The 25148-nt window shown below is 40.1% G+C and overlaps 1 long non-coding RNA gene across 1 annotated transcript; it reads right to left on the bottom strand.

Moving 5' to 3' along the window:
• Positions 1-1273: 1273 nt before the first annotated feature.
• LOC101677781 lies at positions 1274-18597 on the bottom strand. The gene is made up of 3 exons (XR_199842.2): positions 18540-18597; positions 2138-2229; positions 1274-1311 (listed from the first exon to the last, which is right to left on the bottom strand). It is a non-coding gene; the product is annotated as an uncharacterized LOC101677781 (long non-coding RNA).
• Positions 18598-25148: the final 6551 nt, after the last annotated feature.

Here is a 25148-nt window from a genome sequence, read left to right as displayed (position 1 = left end):
TAGATGGCCCCATGCAGCCAGCAGTCAACCCATCGGGGCTCACGTCCCACTTTCCTGCCATAGTGCTGTCACTGTCTAGCACCACCAACAAGAACCACAAATGCTTCCACTAGTGCCCCTGGCTAAGATTCCTGAGTGCAGGTGGGCTGAACCTAGGGAAGAGGTGACTTCCTAAATGAGAAGCAGCTGATTGCATTCCTAGTGTCTAGTGACTGAGGACCGGCATCCAAGTGCATTTGTTAAACATCCCATCCAACCATTGTGATGTTTCTGGACTTACATCATGCCCTCTTAGGAAAACATTTAATATATGGACAAATTTAGGAGCCGCTGTTGGAAACAAAAATAGCTAATCTGTTAGGTAATGCTTGCAGATATTAATAGTAAGCCCTGTGCTTTCAACATCTACTTCTATAAACAGATCCTGTTTCCTCTGCTGCTAAACTGAAAGCTAAGTCTTTAGAACTCCCTGCTTACATCTCTTTTTAATAGGAGTTTCCATTTCAAAATCTCATTGACTTTATTGTCGACATAGTGGACTCTTCATCACCAAATCTAGTCAAAGGAATTTCAAAGAAAATGAAGGGAATGACACTGTCGACGCGTTCGCACAGCTCTGGCTCTCTGGCTCCTTCACACAAGTGCAGAGATTTCCAAACCCTGCACCCAGCTCCTGCTTTCTTCTCCTCCTCCTTCCTCCTCTACTTCTTCTCTTCGAGGAACTCATTTTTGTTCCTGAATAATCCCAGATACACACCAGTTGACCAGAGAACATTTATTCATAAACATGAGTCTTCACCAGCACGTGTGGGAGGAAATGCTTTGGGGCCCGGAAGGCAAAACATCCCCAGTGCTGCATCATTTTCCCCCCATAAGTTTCACTGAAAAGGGATAGAAAGTAACGTAAACACCATGCCTGATAAAGCACGAGAGGCTGGTGCGTGGACCACGTGACTCCGCACTGTCCAGGCATGTATAGTGTATCCACGTTCCAAAGATCTTCTGCCAACGATTCCTGTTTACTGGGAGCGAGCGGAGCAGAGTGGGAACAGAGAGAATCAGGATCGCCTTAAACACCAACCGTCTAGGCCAATGACATACCCTTGAAGTTGGAAGATAAATGTCAAATGTTGAACTGGTCATCGATTTAGGACTAAACGTCTATTTCCTGTGATTAGGATGGACGTACAGGGGTGCCTGAGTGGCTCAGTGATTCCGTACCTGCCTTCAGCTCCAGTCACTTGATCCCAGGGTCCTGAGATCGAGCCCTGCACTTCCCCTTGCTTGTGTTCTCTCTCTCACTCTCTCTCTCTCTGTCAAATAAATAAATAAAATATTTTTTTAAAATTTTAAAAAAATAGGATGGACTTATAATTTAAAGCATAACCCCAGCTCATATCGATGAAACATGCAGTACAGAAGGGCAGTCTGCCTGTGACCAAGTCAGCTTTGCAGGGAGGATTAAACATTTAGTGAGCAGTAAAGAGGACTGTGACTTTTCTTTCTTTGGCCAGAAATAAAGGAGGGAATGAGCAGCTGTATGCTATGAAAAATCAGTCAACACGCGTCTATCCCTGGACTTATTTGCGTCTGGTGCTGTGCCAGGCAAAGCAGGATTTTCAGGGCAGACAAGAGCTCTGGCATCAGTGGGGTGGTTGCTCATAGGACAAGGGGACATGGAAGCAATAACCAGAAGTTGGGGGAAAGGCAGTGGCATGGAATGGTGAGCAAGTGTGTAGAGTAAGAGCTCAAACAGCTCTTCTTCAAAATCTGGCTCCACGACCAATGGGACGCCAAAGCCTCTGAACCTGAGCTTCCGCCTTGTAAAAAGGACCAAATGTAATAATACTTGTCAACTGCACACACAGAGGGGCTGGTATGTGGCAGCACTCACACATGTTAGCAATGATTATTTCTTAAGATGTTTTCCTATGTGGGAAGTCTGGTGTTTAGGCTTCTGTTCTATGAATTGTACACTATCCAGGCAAACTGTAGTTTTCATCTCAAGATGATGCATACCTTCTCTAAGAAAGGAATTTGTAGATAATATCATAATCCCTTTGTTTGCTCTCTCAATCCTATTCCAACTACAGCAGGATACAGGATGAAAGATGGTCTAAAATGACGCGGTTCTTACCTCCACTCTCCAAGCAGGAAATGTACGTCGTGGGCGGAGGAGGACACCTCCTCTCTTGGCTTGTGCGGGGCTCCCTGTCTCAGGGCCAGATGCTGGGGAAAGCACAATGAGACAATGAACATTGTTTTCTCTTCTTATGTTATTCTTTGAGCTTCCCATTGTTTAAAAGAGCATAAATTCAAGGAACACCAGATGCTGTTGTATTTCAATTAGTAGCAATTATCACTCCTATTCACTGGGAGCTGACTTAACGCCAGACATGGCTGTTAGCAGCCTTAAAGTCACTCTTATGATGAGGTCTATAGGGATGTAAAATTAAGTACATGTACTATGGCTGTGGATGGTCTCAGTTCTCTCAACACGTTGATGCGGGAAGGTCTCTCGTCGATCAAGGAGGAAGGTACCATTCTTATCCCCATTTTGGATGAGTGAGCTGGTAAGTGAGCTGAGGTGAAGTCAGTGTTAGGCTCCCTGTCACCAGTGGAAAAGACCTCAAACCTAGGTTTCCAATGTGTACAGTCCGACTCTGCAGCAGCCACTCTGCTAGCACGGATAATCAAAAACTAAGCCTGCCTTACTAAACTGACTTATGTGTCACACTAGAATAAATGACCAGGTTATTTTTGTGATTTTGTGGGTGTGGATGTCTGTGTGTGTGTGTGTGTGTTACCATATGCACCAGACATCAGATAGCTAACAGGAGGGCCAATGGAATTGGGTCTGGAATATTATTATTCTGGCTCACAAATTTTACCAAGCTAGCAATGCAGTGAAAAACAAATTTCTAGACTTTATTTTGAAGTAACTCTTCAAGGATGGTTTGACTGTGTATTTGAAGACATTGCAATTTCCTTTTTCATTGCATTAACTTGTCAATTCCAGTAAGTTTTGCTTCTGAGATAGGAGGGCAGGTTAAAATGCATGAAAAGGAAATTAGGCAGGATAGAGACTCTAACCTGGAAACAGAGGCACCCCTTGCTAATGCAGTGAAAATTAACTCATCACTGAATATATACGCACAAAGGGACTAGGAGCAGATTGTATACATCTGTACTAGACCGGAAGGACAAAGGCCGGTTTCTCATGAGGCAGGCAAGCAACCATTTGTGAGAGTTGTATTCTTTTATTTCCAGTATTGGCTAAACGCGGTGCTGCATTTTATTTCAGACTATGTCTGAAGACAGGAACTGATTCAATTCTATTGCCCTCCAGAAGCCTCTGATTCTCCTGTTTTTTGTTCCTTTTGGCTCAAAATTATTTGAGGCAAATGCTCCTTTTCACCAGCAAATAAATCTTCATTCCAACCATAACTGATTCTAATCTCATTTCTCATTGATCGTATCTTGTTGGCCCCAAATTCTTATTTATGTGGATGTGTCTAACCTAAAATTCTAGCTCTTTAAATGCCGGCATTATTTTTATAGCATTTCTCATTTCTCAGTGTGCCCAGATCCGGTATCCGCCCTAGTTGCTGGGACGATGCCTATCTTGGTGCATCTCTTTCATGGGTCTCCATGAGTAAGAGTGAGGAAGAAATGATTCTGACAGTGTAATAATAAGTGCTCACAGGACTTAACAAAAGTTGAGAGAAAGTTGAAAAGATTTTTAGGCTTATCAAATTATTAACATAGGACCAAATAATTCACTTTTTATAAAATTAAGTTGTGTGTGTGTATGTGTGTGTGTGTGGTAAGAGGGGAAATATAACTTAGAACCTAGAATCTTTGCAGCTGGTAAGCAAGCAGATGTCTAGACCAAGCAGGGAAGCAGGATTCTGAAAAAGCAGGGAACACAGTAAACGCTGCCCCAGCCCCACACCTGCCCCGGGGCTCTGTCGGCCTTCCTTTACAGCTACCAAGACGGCCCCTGGGCTTTACAGACTTATTAAACGGCGTCCTTGATCCTAGAAGAGCAAGCTATGAAGGAAGAAAGGGACACGCCAGATATCTAAGCAGCAGGAAAGCCAGGCTGTCCTTGGGTGTTTGCCAAGCAGTGCAGCCGCCCACAGGGTGGAGGGGGGCCCGGCTCCGCGCGCCCCTGCGGTTGGAGCACCTGTGATTTTTGCTCACTGCTGCTTAATTCTTCTTTCTATCACCAAATTCTGACTGTGAGAGCCAAGCTTTTCACCGGCTCTGAGACGCATTTCCCAGGCTGGTTTTGACACTTAGAAAAGATCTGAAAGAGGAATTATAAGGTCCAGTTTGGCCAAAGGCAAGAAATCATGTCTCCCTGGAATGAAAGGAAATGTCTCCTTAGGAAGCTATGCGTTTCTTAATGAGGAAGACTTCATCACTTACTAAAATACATGTGCTTTAGGATTAAGGAAGAAAAAAAAACAAATTATTTCATGTATTCTCAGGCATGGGAACCACCATACTATCTTATAGATGGCTGTGTCGTTATAGAATGGTGAAAATGTGGCTTTTTTAAGAAAAAAGATGGGAAATGACCAATTTTCTAAGTTCCGTCTTTGTAGTATCCGGTGGCTTTGTATCCTGACTCTCACATGCTGCCGCTATAATAATTAAAGTATCTGACAACACAATAACACTCTTCCAGCTCCTACTTATAAAGGTTTCGGACATCCCAGTATTTCATGAACTGAATCTACAATGAGCCTCTGTGTGGTAGAGTGGACAAGGATTCCCCTCTGGCTTCTGAAGCTCCTCTTGCCTCTGGAGCACCCCAACTACTCCCTTACTGTCAGGGCAATCAGTACACAGATTCCATTAACCAATGAGTTAATATAAATGAAATAGAAGTGGAATAACCTAAAACCTTTTAGAATTGCATTAGTCACTAGGCGCTTGGTAGACATAAGCAGATCATTAGCGTTTTGGATATTCTAGTAGTTGTAATGATTTTAGCTTGCAGTCAGGTCAAGAGACATCTATAGATTTGTGTCCAACACTGTGAATGCAATGATAAAAGGAAGAAATACAATGAAATTATGAGCAAAAGCATCAGTACACATTTAATTTTTTTTAAGATAATATAAAATGTATGCACAGGAGATAGCACTGGGGCTTTTCTCAGCTTGAGTTCTGGGAAAGAAAAAAAAAAAAGAGAGTTGGTAGAATTTGAAACCATAAATACACACCTGGAATATGTTTTGAGGTCTATTTATGCTACCCACAAGGTCCAGAAACCATCAAACTACCATCAAACTAAGACAAGAACCCAAGAATTATTCCTAGGCCAGTTGCTTGCCTGGAGCTCTTGGCAAAAGTAAATAAAACTCCACCACGAGAGATGCTCACAATGCAGGCCACGAGGGTTTCCCATTGCAGAAAAGAGCCTCCCTCCACGAGTTACACAACAGGACATGAGTGATAGCATGCAAAACTAAAGTCAAGTCTTAAACCCAGTAATTGGAAATAATAAAAATGGAAATTTGAAGAGTATTTTAAAAAGACTGTAACTAAAATGTTTCAAGGGATAAATATAATCAAAATCCTAAAAAAAAAAAAAAAAAAAAAAGACACAGTGAAAAAAGATTAAGTGAAACCCATAGCACTTAAATTAAAAAATACAGCCTTTGAAACTTAATGGAGAGCTCTAAAAGCAGGTATAATACAGTGAAGGAGAGACTCAGAAGAAGACAGGGAAACGGCGCAGACAGACACCAGGAAATATTAGCAGGAGGACAAGAAAAGGACATGAACCTGCAGGTAACTTAAATTGTTATGGTAACTTAAATGGCAATTTAAACTATCATGAACTGGGATGAAATAGTTCAGCATTTGTGTCTGTGGAGTTCTGCAAAACAAGGAGAGAGAAAACAGTGGTCAGAACAAAGGTCAGAGCCACAGAGTTTGTACACAGAAAGTAAATGACAAAGGAATAAGACCTTACCCAGAAAGAAGAATTTTTAATCTAAACCTAGATTACTTAACAGAAGAAATCCAAAATAATAATAATAACAAAAATAATAATTTAGAAGTTATAAAATTCTTCTAAATAATTCATTGACCAAAAACACCATCTCAGTAAAAATAAAATAATACTGCAAAACAATGTAAGCACTGTATAAAAAAAATTCATATGGTAAGCTAAATTTGTATCTGGAGAAAAATAAGTTTCCACTAAATTCATGTATTAGGAAACAAGAATAACAAAATTACTAAGCAAAATTTTTGACAAAAAAGTAAAATTTGCTACCATTAGTAAACCTCGAAATCCAGAATGCTTCACAGAATAAATATGAGAGCATAATAAATGAAGTAGAAAACTGTGTATCAATAGAAAGGGTCAGAAAATGTACTTTAAGGGTCAGAGAATGTACTTACTACAGGGTGTGAAAAAAGATAAACTCTTAAAAGTTTGAAGAATAAAAATGAGGAAAAGGTGTATGTAAATAACAATAGAAGTGAAATTATTGCCTGTAACTCGTATATTTAAAAATGGAAAATGGTGGCCCCTGAGTGGCTCAGTGGGTTAAGCCTCTGCCTTTGGCTCAGGTCATGATCTCAGGGTCCTGGGATAGAGCCCTGCATTGGGCTCTTTCTGCTCAGCAGGAATCCTACTTCCCCCTCTGCCTCTTCCTGCCTCTCTACCTACTTGTGATCTCTCTCTCTCAAATAAATAAAATCTTCTAAAAAAATGAAATATGTATTTTATATGAAGAAGTTATACTGACAAATTAAATTTTTTACATAAAATGAACTTCCAAAATACATAAATCACAAAAAGGATAAGAGAAGAACTAAAAGATTGAAACAGGCTTTTGAATCCATGTAATTAGATTAGTAGATAAAAATGTATCCCTCAACTCTAGTACCAGAGAGACTTAAGTAATATTTTCCAAATCTTCAAGGAATGTAGTCCCAATTTTATACAAACTTGACAAGTGGGAGAGAACAAAGATAGAAAATCTCCCCAACTCATTAACCAAGGCTAAAATGACCTTGATTTCAAACCAAGAAAGATAGTGCAGTGTAAGGAGAGTTCCAGAACAATCTCACTTTCAAATGTGAATGTAAAATTCTTGCGTTCAATATTAGCATACATGGGGATGCCTGGGTGGCTCAGTGGGTTAAGTCTCTGCCTTCGGCTCAGGTCATGATCTCAGGGTCCTGGAATCGAGTCCCACATCAGGTTCTCTGCTTAGCAGGGAGCCTGCTTCCCCCCGACGGCCTGCCTCTCTGCCTACATGTGATCTCTGTCTCTGTCAAATAAATAAATAAAATCTTTAAAAAAAATATTAGCATACATGGAACACTTCGTCAAAAATTAATGAGGTACTGTAATGACTAACCTAACGTAATACAAATAAATAAACAAATACATTAGCATACTGAGTCAATAAATTTTTATAAAAGATTTTATTTATTTATTTATTTGCCTATTTACTTTTCAGAGAGAGAGCACAAGCAGGGGTAGCTACAAACAGAGGGAGAGGAAGACTCCCCATTGAGCAAGGAGCCCAGTGTGGGGCTTGATCCCAGGACCTTGGGAGTAGGACCTGAGCTGAAGGCAGACACGTAACCAACTGAGACACCAAGCCACCCGGCCCACCAACAATTTTAAAAAGGATCACACAACATGGTCAATTTCAATAATATCGAACGAAATATGCGTTAACAGTAGAAATTCTATCAGTTTAAGTCTCTACTCTCAGAGAATGACCTTAATAAATGGGACAGCAATTCAGAGATACAAGTGAGAGCCCACATTTATCAAACATTTATTTGTTTATTGCAGAGAAGTCTCAGGGACCAGAAATCATATAGACAACTTAGAAGCAATTATCCAATCAGCTGGAAATTTGCAATTTTTGAAATAGTATAACTCAGACTTGGCGGTGGGGTAAGTGCGAGGCCTGTGACCATGAAAAGGGTTGGGAATCAAGAGCATGGGGGCGAGAAGGAAAACCCCGGATCTGACACTGAACAACCTCACACTGGGGTCATACCCATAACTCTCTTGGGGGAAGTAACCCTGTAATACTTTAAGATGCTACAAGTCTTTCCCTGCTGGTTTGGTATCTCTATCTACCCTGATTAATTATGGGTTTCATGGAGACAAAGTGAATTAAACTTATAGAATCGGAAATTCTGATAAATATAGAAGAAATGTGTATTTGAAGAATTTAAATTCATCTCTTATCATATTAGAATATATAACAAGATGACATTTTAAATCCAATTTAAGATGATGTGAGTGAAACATTTTTATTATGTTATGATTTGAAATCTTGTTACGTTTATAAATGGTATTGAAACAGATAAGAGAAATTAAAAATTGCTGTCTTTATTAGTTTATTAGATCCTTAATATCTTCTTGTGAGCTAGGGAATGCAAATTCATCAGGCAATTGAGATGATTAAAAATGAATTTGAATATATTACATTTACAAACATAGTTTGAAATGTTTAAAGGTATTTAATTAATTAAGCTACAAAAATACATTTACCTTATGGTTAAAAATCTGATTTTTTTCAGTAAACCAATGGTTAAGTATTTAAACAAATTTAACACCTAAATTGCCCTTACTTTGATCCAAAAGCTACCCTTGCAGACAATCTCTGAATCCCTGTTCTCCCAAACAACAGCAAGCCACCTTTCACATCAGCAAGCTCATTAACAGATTTGGAAGACTAAAATATGGTAAAAAAAAATATATTTGGATAAAGAAAGATTTTATGATTAAGACCAACCTTTGATAAAATTTTACACCTATGCACTCTTCTGGCAGGTGTTCTAAGGAGTTAAGGGATGGAAGTTTGGAAGAGACCGCTTTCCTTAACTCATGGATGGTGCATTCCCAACGTCTGAGCAAACCACACTCCTTAATGCTGAAATCTTAGAATTGTTTCTATTACAAATTGAGAACAAGACAAGTCATAAACAAGTCCATTACCAGAGCTTCTTTTTAACATTTTCCAGAAGGTCTAGATAATGTAATAACATCCACAAACTAAGTAACAGTTAAAAGATTGGAAAAGAATAGAAAAATCTTACTATTTTACCAAACATATTATTTTCTACTTGAAAAGTTAAAAATAAGCTACAGAATCCTATTAGAACTAATAAGGGAATTGTATCCATTTTGGCAGAGGATAAAATCAATGTGCATTAATTAATAGCATTTGCAAACACTAACACAATTGGAAAAAGTGATTTTTGAAAGCTCTAATCTAATAGCACAAAAGCTGTACATAGAAATACATATAACTGAAAAATTTTATGTTGAATAAAAAATACTGAGAGGTATAAAACAAGATCTAAGTGAATAAAGAGTAAATTCCATACATGTCTAGAGACAACAATTCTATAAAATACTCTCTCTCAAGGTAGCTATAATTTCAATATTCATTCTATCAGAATACTAACAGGTTCTATGATAAACATGTACAAACATACATGTGAAATAGTATTAATATGCCTGTGAAAATATAGAGAAAAATGATTTTAAAAACCCAACATTTGATAGCACTTACTAAGTGCCAGGCACTTTGCTAGGTACTTTAAATATTGTTACTCCTTTGAGCCTACAAAAATCCCCAGGAAGTAATGATGTCATCTGCATTTGGAGGAACGGATTGATTAAGCAACTTGGCCAAGATCAGTCAGTGTGAGGGCAGGGGTCTAAAGTCTTCTGGACACTGCTTCTCTGACGAACAAATAGAAATGCACAGCTGAGGACACTGTAAAGACCACCAGTGGGAGATCCTATCACAATATAGTGTTACCTAGTAAAACACTCTGGAAAAGGAATCTTGTGGGGGGGATGGAAAAATAGGCCACTGGAATAGAAAAGCAAATCCTGAAGAGGACTTGTCAGAGCACTGGGACTCCACACACAATAAAGCCTGAGATATATGAACGTGTGCTGGAAGGTGAAGAGGGACCATTCACAGCCTGTCCCGGCAGAGCTGGCTCTTCATCACAGATAATGTGAGAGCAGATCCCTACCTCACGACCTAGAGACGCAAAGTCCCGATGACCTGAAGGTCTCAATGCAAACATAAAAACTGCAGTGCTTTTGAAGCAAAAGTAGGAAAATGTCTTTGTTCCACTTGAGGAAGGAGAATTTTTTCCTCAGGTAAATCTTAGAAAGCAACCAATATGGAGGAAAACAAAAGATTAAGTTTGAGTTTATTAAAATTCAAACCATATCCATGAAAAATAAAATCACCAACTGAATAACATAATGTACACATTAGAAAAAGAGGTCTACAGTCCACATAAAAAAGAAAAGATCATTATACAGGATATATTGAACTCTTACAAATACATAGAAAAAGAAACTATTTTAAAAAGTAGGAAAATAGACAAAAAGAGTCACAGATAGGAAATGGAATTGCTAATAAGCTTCTAAAAGGTGATTGGCTTCAGTAGCCGTCAGAGAAATATAGAGAAGTCCATGATCGAACACAATTAAGTACCCCAACCACCAGTACAGATGAACGTCTGATCACAACAACTGGGCACAAATGGAGGAGATAAGATTGCACATCGTCTGAGAGAGTGAGAATTGGTACAATAGCTTCCGATAGCAATTTTGTAATACTGGTAAAGCCAAAATGCATATATTCTAACCCAGCCGTTCTCCAGGTTAATCGTGGACCCTGGAGAATAGACGCCCCCATGTTCACTAGTTTCCCTGCACAGACCAGGTGTAGCAGGGTTTGAAAGAGAAGAAAAGTAGAAACAACCTAACTGTCGCTTAGCAGGTGAATGCATAATAACACGGTTTCTTCACACAGCGGCCTTTCATACAGCAGCTACAGGGAATGAACTGGATCTGCATTTGCAGAGCGAAATCTCCCAATTACAAAGTACGGAGGAGAAAACAAAGTCACGGAAAGATATAAACAGGATAAAAAATGCAGATGCATTTAAAAAAAAAAAACAAACCCCACTGCAGTGTTATGGATGCGTAGTTGTGTGCTAGAAGCACAGACACAGAGCTAGGAAAGGTTTCGTAAGTAGAATTTCCACGAGCGGTTAATTTGGGGGCAGATGGGGAGGATGTGGGACTTGATAAAGGGTCATGGGAAGGTTTAGCTGTATCTTTTCAGTTTTTTTCGGAAGAAAGATACTAATACATAAAAACACAGAAGGGTAGAAGGGAAGAGACAGTATGTGTGACTGAGGAAGAGGGACACAGAGCAAGCTGCTGACTTGTTAATCTCGGAGGAGGATCCATAAGCATATCCGATAACATTTCCTGCATTTTTGGCATGTTTGCAATGTTTTGGTAATTATAAAAACCATGTGAAAGGTCTACAAGTAAGAACATATTTTCTAGATTATTTTGATCTAAATTTAACCGAAAATAATAATCGGATCTGATAATGACTGCGAAGATCTTGGAGTATTATGGTAATAGTTTTAACACAGGCAATTGCTGCTGTCATTTCCATGGTATGCCTGGAAAAGCTTTTCTTTCGAAAAATGGGTAAAGAAAGAAATATGAAATCCAGATGTATATAATGCGTACATAATTTAAAACAAGAACTACAGCCTGCAAAAATCATATTTAGGATAACTTATTAAAAATGCTACTGGAGGGGCGCCTGGGTGGTTCAGATGGTTAAGCGTCTGCCTTCAGCCCCGGTCATGATCCCAGGGTCCTGGGATCAAGTTCCACATCCGTCTCCTTGCTCAGCAAGGAGCCTGCTTCTCTCTCTCTCCATCTGCTGCTTCCCCTGCTTGTGCTCTCCCGTGTACTCTCTGTGTCAAAAAAATAAACAAAATCTTTAAAAAAATAAAATAAAATAGAAATACTACTGGATTTCACTGAAGATTACGGAACTTATCTTGATGGAAGGTTCACGGAAACATTCAAAGAAAGCAGCCCCAGAAACCAAGTGTACAGATCTATGTGATGTGTACGCACCCGCAACAGAGAGAACGGGGAAGAAGCCAGGGAGTGAGAGGGGAGAGACAGAGAATGTGCTAGATTGTATTTTTAAAGTCTCTTGTAATGCATCACAGAGTTGGCCATTGGCAAGAAGTACAGACGACCTTCAGGGGCCCCCACAGCAATGAGTGACCGTGCATTCCAAGAGGCAGGAGGGCTGGGTCTTCTACTGGAAGACGCGCTCGCAGATGTCGGTGACCAAGAAAGAGGAAGCACAGAGCACATGGGAGCAGGAGCGCTGCCCCCGTCTCTCCCCGCCCCGCAGGGCAGTGATATCTGGGACACCCGAAGAGTGACACGTTTGTAGGTAAGCAAGACAAAAATCGAGAAAGAAGCTTGTTCTCTGGGTCTCGGCCCTCGGTGGCTGTGAGGAGGAAAACCTGTCACCTCAAGCTGGCCCTTGATAGTATGAGGAGCTAGAAGTCACATCACGCAGCTGGCGGAGAGGAAAAATGTACTATTTTTGTAAGATAGACCCCGCTCAGAACTGTGTATGGGATAGGCCTGGAAGAAACAACCACAGATTTTTCTCTTGAGAAAAGTACCCCGAAGCTCCATGCAAAGATGCGAAAATTATTTTAATTTCCTGACATAAATGCATAAAGGAAATAAGTTTAGAAGGCATGAAAATATGAACGTAAAAAATTCAGCGAAGTTTCAGAGGCCACTAAAACGATGCAGCAGGCTTGAAAAAAAAAAACTCCATAAATTTTACAAATTAAAAAAAATCACTGAGATTAAAAACAGAATATAGTAATTGACTTTGAAACCCAGTAAATGTAAAATCTTAACAAATGTAGTGTGCTGGTAAATATACCAGGGATGGGGGAAGAATTTTATGAAGTTATACCATAAAAAGGCAAAAGGAGCAGTTATAAAAAAGGAAATGGGCAGAAACATGGATTATAGACTGAGAGCAGGTACCCAAGGACCTTGGGACCTTGGAAGGAGAACCGGAATCAAGAGGGAAGGCGAGATTCAGACGCAGCAGCGGAAGTTCTTTCAGAAATACAAATCCAGCGAGCCCACCGAACACCCCATCTGCAAATCTCGTCGGCAAGCCTACAGCGGCAAAGCCAGTGAGGTATTTAACGTTGCAGAATAACATAAACGATAGGCTCCCCACAGAGGCTTGGCAAGTAAACAAACAGAAACAGCCAATGCCAGAATTCAGTGGAATGGTCTCTTCAAAATGCTGAAAAAAAAAAATCACTGCCGACCTGAAGTTTCATAGTCAGTAAACTCGAGAATGAAGACAAAATAAATACATTTTCTATCAGAGAAAAACTGAGAGTTTATCACCAACAAATTTGCATTGATAGATAACATTTGAAGAATGTCTTTCAGAAAAAAGCAGTGATTCCAGGTGGACCATGTGGACTCAGGAGGTGTGGAGAGAAGAGAAGAATGTGTGTGTGTGAAGCAGTCAAGTAATGTCTGATTTGTGACACCAGAATAAGACTAAACTGTATCCAACTATACAGGAGTTGCAAAAGCTGACCCAGTTAAAGTACTTAGGATTCTTGATTTATCCGAGAGTGTAGTATGAACGGTGCTTACATCTCGATCTCATTAAGTGAAATGTGCATGTTAAAATTTCCGGGGCAACCTTAAACAAATAGAAAATGAGTTTATAACTTTTTAAAGGGTAGAATAAAAATGGGGACATGCCAGTTCCTCAGTTAATGCAAACAACGCTGCCTGAAGATAAGTACAGCACAGAAGCAGCAGAGATGAGATGTTGGGAGTGAGTCTAAATATACAGTAAACACCATAAACGGGAAAGAACTGAATCATCTGGTTAAAAACAAAGATTGTCAGGCTCGATTAAAAATATCTAGCCATATGCTCTTTACAAAAGACACACCTAAAATAAATGTGAAAAGTTTGCACCATGCAAAACATCGAAATCAACCTAGTTAGGAATTAATAAAAAATATAAGTCAGCAAACACACCAATTTTAAAAATCCTTAATCCAGTATTTGATATTTAAAATCCTGCTGACAAAACACTATCTCAGGAAGAAATGAAAGTATTGATAATCCTGCATCATTAAAGAAATTAACTCAGCAATTCACGATATTTCCACCAAGAAAACAATCTCAGTGAGTTTTGTAAAATCTACCAAACATACAGAAAACAAAACTCCTCTTACAGAAATATTTCTAGCAAATATAAAAAGGAGAAATAGTCTTATTTATGAGACAAATGATGCCTTACTATCACAACCAGAGTATCGCAATGCAAGTACCAAAACCGGTGTCCCATTTCACAAGTGCATCAGAAAAATGTACTCGCATCCCAGTGAACTTTTCAGTGTAAGGAAAATAATTAAGGTAATTTACTATGTCAACAAATGGACAAAAATAAGCCAAATGATCATTTATTAATGCAGAAAAAGCAGATGATGATACTGAACAATTGTTCATGATAAAAATGTGAGTGAACTGAGAAGAGATAACAGCTTCTTTTATCCAATAAACATTATATGCAAGAAAAACCCCGAAAGGGTAATAATTTTCATGTTTCATAGTGAAATGCAACTATTCCCTTTACTCTCAGGTAATCCGTGCACAAGGCAAGGCTGTCTTCTTTTCTCTTCACCTTTGTCTTGATATCTTAGCCATTGCAGTATGATTAGGGGAAAAATGTAAAAATAATTAAAAAGGAAAGCACACATATGCCATTATTTAGGAATGACATGATCGCTTTAGCCCAAAACATAAATATGTAACTGGAATTAATTAGAGATGCACTGGTGATGCTTTAAGATGTGCAAATAAAAATGGAAGTTGTCAGCAAAAAACAAAACAGGATGAAATGTTTAATGATACATTGTTAAGAAAGTTCTACATATAGAAGATATCTAAAAGTGAATTATTTTAAAAGATATGTGAAATAATTATGGAGAAAGTTATGAAATTGTTTCTAATGCCAAAAAAAAGTCCTTGAAAACATCTAATACATAGAGCTCTGTCATGATTTTACATAATTAGAATCCCCCCCAAATTTGCACAATCTCCAAATTGTTCTATAGAGTCGATGTAATTTCACCATAATCCTAGACATTGCTTCACGAAGGGTACATTCTGTCTGTCAACTTATATGGAAAAATGAAGGGCCAAATATATTACTCAGTTCATTTCCTAAGAAATTGATTGCGGTGAGGGTGGAGTTCTCTGTTTATGAAGCACCAAGATTTGATAGAAAGCTGTCATGATTAAGATTCTTGAATAGAGGGGCGCCTGGGTGGCTCAGTGGGTTAAGCCGCTGCCTTCGGCTCAGGTCATGATCTCAGGGTCCTGGGATCGAGTCCCGCATCAGGCTCTCTGCTCAGCAGGGAGCCTGCTTCCCTCTCTCTCTCTCTCTCTGCCTGCCTCTCCGACTACTTGTGATTTCTCTCTCTCTGTCAAATAAATGAATAAAATCTTAAAAAAAAAAAAAAAAAAAGATTCTTGAATAGAAAGACACACCATGAAAAGAATAAAGAGTCCAGAAATAGACCAGGCCACAGAGAGAGCTGGGCCAGGTGGTTTGCAGATTCCTGGGAAAAAACCTGAGCTGTTCAATAGCACACTTCTCTGAATTTGGAAAACATTAGATCTCTATTTTACACCGTGCCCCCAAAAATCAATTTTAATGTACTAAAAGACATGACCATGAAAAATAAGTTTTTAAATCCTTAGAAAAAATACGGGAAAAAGTGGAAATAACTTAATAGAAACCATGTAAGAGACTGAAAGGAATTTTAGAGAAAAAATACATATATACAAAACCAATGGACATCTTGCAAAGAAACTCGGGCTCATCAATCACCAGTGAAATGCAGATGCAATCCCAGTGAAATATAATATTACAACCACTAGTTTGGGAATTTAAAAAAAAATGACAATATCAAGTCTTGCTCACTGGCGGGAGTATAAATTTGCAGAGCTACTTTAGGAAATGATTTTGGATTTCCTGTTGAATCTAGAGCTGTGCTTAAAGAAATGAGGTTTATGGTTCTGTTCTGTATCGTAAGAATAACTTGCACATATGGGCTAAAAGGCATTCAGGCTTTGTGTAACCAGAAAAAAAATTGAAAACACCTAAACATGCACTGACAGGAAAAATAAACAAATTATATTATCATTCTGCAGTGGACCATTATCTATGAATGAACTAACCCCACACAACCATGAGAGTGACTTCCCCCAATGCAATGTGAGATCTTAAAAAAGCAAGTTACAAAAGGAAAAATACTGCAGGATTTCATTTTTTTATATTTAAAATATAGTCAAGGCTAATTATATATTATGTGGGGATATGTGTGGAGTAAACCTTTAATATGAACCAAAGTAATGATACACACAGACTTTAGGATCCATCAAGAGGGTGTTTAGAGATGCCATTGGGGCCTTCACTAACCTTGGTGAGATTGTTTCTGAGGCTTGGCGGTGAGGTATGCCTTAAACCATACCTTCATTATGTGTACTTTCCATCTTGGTATGTTTGAAATGTATGGCATATTTCAGAATTAATAAACTATAATAAATAAATATGTCTGGAAACCTTTTTGGTATAAAAATATTGCAAACCATCATTTGAGAATGTTATCCATGGGCTTGTAAAAATACGTATTAAGCCGATTTTGAAATGTGGGCTAACTCAAAGGAGTGTCTTGATGCGTTCAATCTGGAATTGAAAAGCAAACCAAAGAGTATCATATCGGGTATATTATATATCAAAAAGCAGCGTAGAGTGAAAAGTATAATACTTATCAATTAGATACGTCTTTTGTATCTCAAAAAGGGACACTATTAAAAAATACAGCCCACCTCTCCTAACTTCTGCTGGACAACCAGGGAATCAAGTCTAGACCTTGTCGGGATGACCTCCTGTAACTTGCAGCTGCACAGACAGAAGGCTTTCTATAGGGTGGGGAGTTGTAAGGCTAGCATTGTACAAAATCAAGCCAGAGCAGGTCCCTGAGGAATCGCCTCCTCTACTCCCACAGGTCAGAGTGCGAAGTGGGCCAGACACCGGTGCGGTCCAGTGCTGGTCAATGCTTCTACCCCAGAAATGGCCTCTGAGGCAGGTACATGGGAAGGTGATGGGGAACTTAAAATTCAGCATCATCCCCTCCCCGGGAGGGGCCAGAGGCTCTTGAAGCTCTGTATTTGGTGCTGAGTCAATCTTCTAATATCCTTTGAGGGTGATAACTCTGGGCATTTCTTTCTTTCTTTTTTTTTTTTTTTTTTTTTTTTAAGATTTTACTTATTTATTCGTTTGTTTGTTCGAGCACGGGGATGGCCAAGGGGCTGAGGGAGAGACAAGCCAACTCCAGTGTAGAGCTCCACAGGGACCCCAAGATCGTGAACTGAGCCAAAATCAAGAGTCAAATGCTGCACCTGCTAGGCCACCAGGGGCCCCTCAGGCCATTTCTAAACAACAGAGATGAAATTGAGTGACACCAGGACACTGAAAATGGCACAATGCTGCAAAGCTACACAACAGTGCATGCCCAATATGGCAAAACTTGGAAATTCATCTTTAGCCAACAACAAATAGGCTTTGCTCATTCCGACGCTGTGTTAACATTTTGTTGCCCCAGAGGGGAAGAAGTGTTACAGTACCTCGCGGTTCTGTGCACTCAGGACTTGGTAAGAGAGAGCGGCATGAGGGACCCTCCAGCCTTTGCTGGAAGTGCTTCCCGGGCCGCCGAAGCTCTCTGTCGCCCGCAGCTTGCAAGGCTGGCCCTGCTCTATGCAACTTCCAAAGGCCCCAGAGCTGAACGTACTGTATCAGTCCACAACATCACAGATGACGTCACACAATAATGTAATAATGTAACTACGTATTGATTTTGATGATGATGGTGCAAAGAAAGGAAATCATTTTGGTCACACTTAATTTGCATGTGTGTTTAACCGGCAGCAGGTGCCCTAAGAAGCCACGATCACTAGGCAGCGTGAAGACTGGATGTCATTGGAGGAAAACGGACTTTTGGGACTCTGCTGCCTGGGCTATTCAGACTCGCTGAGTCTTCTGAAAACAGAACAAACTGGAAGCACTTTTAGGTATGGGATGCGATGCAAGCTGGATAAAACTGTTAATAAGGAAAGAAAATTGCCTTCACAAATACTTTGAAGTAGTGGACCCATTTAATCTCTTAACAAGTCTGTAAGGAATATTTGACAGCAGGGAAGGTTCACGATCAGTGGATTAAAAAAACACCATTTCATGTACTGTTATTTAACTCTAGAAAGGATTTTTTATGTCATTTGTGCTAATTTTAAAATAAACCTTAATTTTAGGGCACTTTTAGGTTCACAGCAGCATTGAAGGAAAGGGACAGGGGTCTCCCAGGTAGCCCTCTGCCCCACCCACACCCAGCCTCTATCAACATCCCCAGCACATGGCACCTTTGTTATACCCACGAATCTGCAGTGAAACACCGCTAACACTCAAAACCCATAATTGTCATTAGGGTCCACTCTTGGTGTTGTGCTTTCCATGGGTTTCCACAAGTGTGTGATGACGCGCACTCACCATTGTAGTATCACACAGAATAGCTTCATTGCCCTAAGATCCTCTGTGCTCTGAGAACTCATCTACTCTACTCATCGTCCCACACCCGGCAACCACGGATCTCTTTACCGTCTCCATGGTTTTGCCTTTTCCAGAATGCCATACCGCCGGATCATACATGTATGGGCTTTTCAGACCGGCTGCTTCCTCCTGGTGATATGCGTTTAAGATTCCTCTGTGTGTCTCTTCATGGCATTTCTTATTAGTGCCGAGTAATACTCCATTGTCCGGATGGACCACAGTCTCTTTTCGGTTTTGTTTGTTTGTTTTTAACATTCACCTAGTGAAGGACATGCCTCCGAGTAAGTTCACAGTTTCACAAGAAACAGTCAGACCGTCTTCCAAAGTCGCTGCCCCATTTTGCTCCCCGCCTCCGGAAGTGAGTGGGGGTGCCTCATCTCCCCTTCCTCACCAGAGTTTGGTGCTGGCAGTGATCTGGTTTTCTAACATTCTCACCTCGGCGTAGTGGTATCACATTCTTGTTTTATTTTGTAATTTCTTAATGACATGTGATGCTAAGCATCTTTTCATGAGTTTGTTTCCCATCTATCTTCTTTGAAAGGTGAGTAACTTACACTATTTTTTCAACCTCCATGTGACGCTAAAATATCCATGTTCCTTTCTACCAGCAATAATTCTTTACCATTTCACTGAAAATAGATATAAACTATTCTAAAAACACTTCACCAGTCTTGCACGCTGATAGAGCATGTACTAGAATCACAAAATTAGTTATAACATTTAAAACATTTGTAACATTTAAATGCTTAATTTAAAACATTTACAGCTCACACTTAGACACTGAAGACATTCCTGTGAGAGTAAACATCTTCGCACTGTGATCAGTTCTTCATTTGGGCTTGTCACACTCATGGAAACAACCATGAAATGCAGGTTAGAATCAACACCCCGTTGACCATTCAAGAAAGTGGTTACATGCTGTGTAGTAAGACCAAATTTGAATGAAAGACCAAATTCTGTTTTTAAAAATGTACACCGCTCTTCATCCAAACATTGTAAACCATTACTGTGATCAAGTTCAAACATTTTAGAAACATCAACTTAAAAATCGGAGGAAATGGAGACTTCACTGGAAAAAGCAACAACAGAGCCAAAATTATCACAATATTTTAAAAAACCACTGATGGGGGAATTTTACACCAACTGCTGCATAGAGCACATGGACTATGATACAATAAGTCAGAAGTGGTTCTGTACATGTTTTTTTAAAAAAAGATTTTATTTATTTATTTGACAGAGATCACAAGTAGGCAGAGAGCCAGGCGGGGTGGGGGTTGGGGGCTGGGGGAAGCAGGCTCCCCACTGAGCAGAAAGCCTGATGTGGGGCTCGATCCCAGGACCCTGAGATCATGACCTGGGCTGAAGGCAGAGGCTTTAGTCCACTGAGCCACCCAGGCGCCCCAATGCTGTTTTAAGACAGATATAATAATGCTTACACAACCCTTATAGAAACCACCTGGTACTGGAATTTTTATCAGGGGAAGTCTAGACGGGTACCACACTGGGCATCTTGACCTGGGGGGCGACCATCTCCAACACGATAGCTCTGCTGAGGTGACATTCTACTTTACGTGCAGAGCGAGGTAGACTGGAGAGACTCTACAGAAGTCGTTATTGTCTGCTCTGACGGAGGTCATGGTTGGAGACCCAGATGTTTTCAAAAGAGGATAGAAAGGAAGAGAACCTTTAGTTCAGTGTGACTATGAATGTGTATGTTGATGCAGATGAGCATCTCTGAGAACCTCTGGGATGGCGCCAGAGAGCTCCCTCTCCACAGACGCTGGTCAGCTCTGTAGGGCTCACACATAGCAGACAACTGTACGCTCACATTCTCTTGTCTCGCTAACTAGTCTTCTACTAACCAGCCTTGTGATTTGGCCAAAGATAGAAGCCCACCCACCTCGTGTTCTCCCTGAGCTGCTCGGGTTCTATGCGATCCCATCAGTCTTCTGGCTAAGTGGTTTCCTCTGCCCATGCTGACTCCTCTCTGCTCCAAAGGCTGAGGGACACCAGAGTCAGTACCTGGAAATGTTTAGGTAAAGATGGTTCTTGGATAAAAATCCAAGAAAATCCAAGTGTCTCTCCTGGTGAGTACATAATTGAGATATCAAGCCAAAATATCAAATATTTACAAAATGAGGTATGATGATCTAGATCACTAAAATGGATTAAAAATTTCCAGACAGAATGTGGACTCTGAGAAGTAAACTGAGGGCTTAAAGGGGAGGGGGGTGGAGGGATGAGTGAGCCTGGTGGTGGGTATTAAAGAGGGTGCGTATTGCATGGAGCACTGGGTGTTATATGTAAACAATGAATCTTGGAACACTACTATGATGACTAACATAACATAGTAAAAAAAAAAAAAAAAAAAAAAATCCAGACAGAAAGGTAATGGCGATTCAGCAATCTATGGGTCAGCAGTATTTTCAGGACACAAATCTGATAATGAGATGTATGATGGGTCCAAGGGGAGGAAGGGGTACAGGTGAAGGCAACAACACTCCCCCCCCCCCCCCCCCCCCGCCCAGGAGAAGGCTGTGACAAGCCCGATCTTGCTGGAGATGGTGGGAAGGAAGGTCAGATATGAGAACACCATAAGAAACAAACCAACACACTTGGAACTTTTCAGATGTGTCTCCTGGGAAGAGGGGAGGAAGGGTTCTGCAGGATCCCAAACTTCTATTTGCTGACCAAGTGTGGTGGTTCACCCATCTCTGCCTTTTTCCCGGACCCTGTCTCCCTCCAGCAGAATCATGTGACCCCCTCTCTACAGACCGGTCTGTTAATCCTTAAATTGTGTGATGAACCCATGAAAAGAAGAACTAGCTTCCATAAATTGGCACCACCCCTCAAACTACCAGTATTATAATCCATATGTATTTATTTTTCTTCAGATTAAAGGTACTGTAGAATACAAAAGTACGTGTGAAGTAAAACACTCTAGTTTTTACGAGATAGAAAACTCAGATAACCTATAATACCCGGGTCCTCTAACGCGTGGAGCCCAGGCAACCACCAATGCTCTCTCTATCTGTTTCAATCTAATTATTTCTTAACTCCAACTTCCTTCATTCTTCTGCCTTTGTCTTCAAGTTGGCCATCTCTTTTTCCAGAATTCTGTACTTTCTCCGAGGATACGCAGTCTAATATGAATTCTTCTTAAATGGGTTTACAGACTCAAACCCAAGCACTTGGGACTAATCCTTACTTCAAAAAAGGTAAGTTGTCCGATCCTTTTCAGATACAATGCTGTCTTATCTAGCACCTGTTTGCCCTCTGGGGAAGAGGCTTCTGAGTCCTTCACATACTCAGCCCTCAACTTGTTTTCCATTTGAAACTTTACGGTTTCCTGAATGAGAGTCCCTGTCCTAGAAACTTGTTCAGTATTCGAAGATCGATAGAATCTGCCTCCATATCAATTTTGTCAGTTCTCCCTTTCCGGAAGGATGGCCTTTCAGATTGTCCCCACCAGCCACCGTGGGATCCAGGGGAAAGCTTCTCTGATTCTAAGTCCTCCTCTCCTGTTTCCACAATGACATTGCAGATTGTTTGGACCACAGAGAGGCTTTTAGCACTTTCTCCAGACAAAATATTCCTCACGGAATGATGCCTTCAAGTGTTTGCTGGCCCTGAAGGGGAGCCCATCCCCACAAGCCCCGCACCCCATCGGGGACAAGTGCACTTCCAGCCACTGGTCTAGGACGTGCTCCTTGGCTGCCGGCAGTGAGGCCTCGTGGTGTTCCCATGCCCGAGCAGAAATGGGAGTAACCCAAGGGAGAAGATAGCTCTCAGTAGTGGGCCTTCTGAGCTAGATCTATGATGAATATTCATCCAACAGCTATGAAAATACACTCTCAGCCAAGTGTCCCAGAGCCTACAAAGCTTGTTACACTATAGCATCATGTGCCTGAGACAAACAGATCTCATTCTGCTTGTTTTTCTAGTTCCAGTTTTCTTGGAAGTTGCGTATGTGGGAACACATAAAGTATGGTTTCCACACCTTGAAATACTATGTTAAGCTTTATCGTGGGTTACCCGGTAGACAAAATATCTGGGTGACTGACCAAAATGTTTCCTTTTATTTATACAAAGATACTGTATTTGATGGATCTGATTTATATCAAACAGTTGCATTCCTAAAAAATCATTTATAGAATCTCCAGGATGCCAAAGCTTTGAATGCATTTCCAATTTTCAAGAACTATAGTTTATTTTCTTTTTCCTGCTGTTTGTCTTTATTGGAGAGAGCAGGATGGGGGTCAGGGAGAGGCGTCATCCACAAAAGAAGTAGGAAAGAGCCTGGGTTGGCAGAGAAAACACGCAATTTAACCAGATGGGAGAGGTGACGAACATCCACAATCTTCAGGAATAAAACCGAGGGGTGTTTTCTGCAGTATCTCCAACCCGCGAAAATGTAGGTTTGGCCTCATCTCTGAATCAAGTGAATATCAAAAGGAAAGCAGACAACTGTAACTAATTCTGGGCTTCCCAGTGATGGGAACAGACAGTTCATTGATGAAATACACACACTGAGCTAGAGGGGCCCAGGCCACCGATGGCTTCAAAGGTAATTACCAGCATCTTTTACTATGAGGAACACCCTAGTATGAGCTAGTAAACGTCCGGATTTATCATTCACTTCCTCTCCTGCTTAGATTATATGATTGAGTCAGACAGCTCTGAAGTGTGCAAGTTAATAAAAATGTGTGTTTATATGTACATCTTTCCCAAGAGAAAAATCCGAAGAAGTCCGTGCTTGTAGGTTGGAGCCGTTTTCTGTATAAGCCCCTTTGTATCTCTTCAACATGTAGGAGCTATTTAGCAGTAGAGAAAATGAGTTCTATGTGCACAAAAACAAAACCACAGAGAGAAAAAAGAGGAGAAATCTCTAAGATAGAGAAAAGCAAAGATAAAAAGAAGAGAAAGAAAATAATAGCGACACAATGTTGCATGCATAATAGTAAGGATATAAATAGAGTTCTTAATATAGCGTGTTAGTAATCAGATTTTAGTTTCTAAATGGCTCTAAATGAAGACCAGGTTCTAAATGAAGATCTTCTAAGTTATTTTTTATTACTTTCATGGTAGAATACAATATAGATGGTCACAGAAAACTAGAGCTACAAACACAGCAAAAAAATTAAAAAGATTAAAATGTGTTCTACGACAAATTTATATTTGTATAACCTTACTATCATCATAGAATCACCATGTTCTAATGCAAAGGACAATACCTTTAAAATGTCGTTCTTTTGAAAACTCTTGTTTCATAAATTAAGGTCAACCAAATCATGGCATTTTTTTTTATAAAATTTGCCTTTTTTACAGGATATACAGGTTACTTTAAATATACACCCAAACACATACCACCTCATAACACACAAACTCAATGTTTCTTATATTAAGTGACTTTAAACTCCCACAATATGTGATTACTTCATACAGTTTTGCGACCGTTTTCTAGAAGACATTTTTGCTTTTGTTTTTGTAGCTAGTCAAGGTTGCAGAGATCATAATACCCAAAGGTCAAGACTTGGGATTTCTTAAGGATAAAGGAGTAAATCCACGTGAATTCCTATGATGTAATGCACAAGATACAAGTCTCCAGATTCAATATGTTCCTGTTTGGGCTCACAATTATGTTACCACCAGACTGACTAAAATTAGAAGGACACACGGTGTCCACAAGGATGGGAAGCCATTGGAACTCTCAAAAATTGGCAGTGTCAACTAAAACTGAACATATGCATACCCTCTGATTCAGTAATTCCACTCCCAGATATGTGCCCAATGTCTGCCAAAAGACATAATATTAAAGCAGCATTGTTCACAACAGCCCTGCCCTGGACTCATCCTGAATATCCCTCCCAGGAGGGGAATAAATAAACTCTTGTGTATGAATGGGGGCGAAGGAGATATTACCACAGTCGGGGAAAAGAGCGAACTGCTCTTACTTGTAAGGGCATGAACCTAACTAACCTTACACTGAGATAATGTAACCACGCACAGAAGCCTACACCCCACTTGTATGACATCCCCAAACAGGCATTGCGTGGAGGTTGGAACAGTGGTTACCCCAGACTGGCGGTTGGCAGCCTAGAGGTGTTCTTTACTGGGATCAGGGACACGGTTGCAGAACACACATGCCTGCAGAAATTCATCAGGGATGGTCTTCAGACCTGTGTGTAGTTATGAGTCAGTGAAATCTACACATATGCGAATAAACTAAATGCCTGGAAGAATTAAAACAGAATTCTACAAAGGTTACTTTTGTGTAGTAGAACTATGATCAAGGTCACTTCCTTCTCTGTACGTTACTTTGTGTCTCTCTTGGTTTCTAAACTGAGCAGACACCATCCTACATGTATGATCGTGAACAGCCCACAAGCAGGTTTATAACAGAGAAGTTGCCATAAAGACAGAAATGAAGGCAAGAATAAAACTCGAGTTCTTTATATTTTCTAAAGTTAATTCGTAGGGTTCAAAGTTCAGTTCAACATTTTTTTTTTTTTTTGCTCAATTTGTCCTTGTTAAGTTTCGAAATTTATG

The sequence above is a fragment of the Mustela putorius genome, unplaced genomic scaffold (assembly GCF_011764305.1).
Source record: "Mustela putorius furo isolate JIRA1106 unplaced genomic scaffold, ASM1176430v1.1 tig00004033_pilon_pilon_pilon, whole genome shotgun sequence".
In the NCBI taxonomy this organism is placed as follows: domain Eukaryota; kingdom Metazoa; phylum Chordata; class Mammalia; order Carnivora; family Mustelidae; genus Mustela; species Mustela putorius.
Note: the sequence above shows the minus strand (reverse complement) of the source record. Positions and strands in the feature narration are given on the sequence as shown.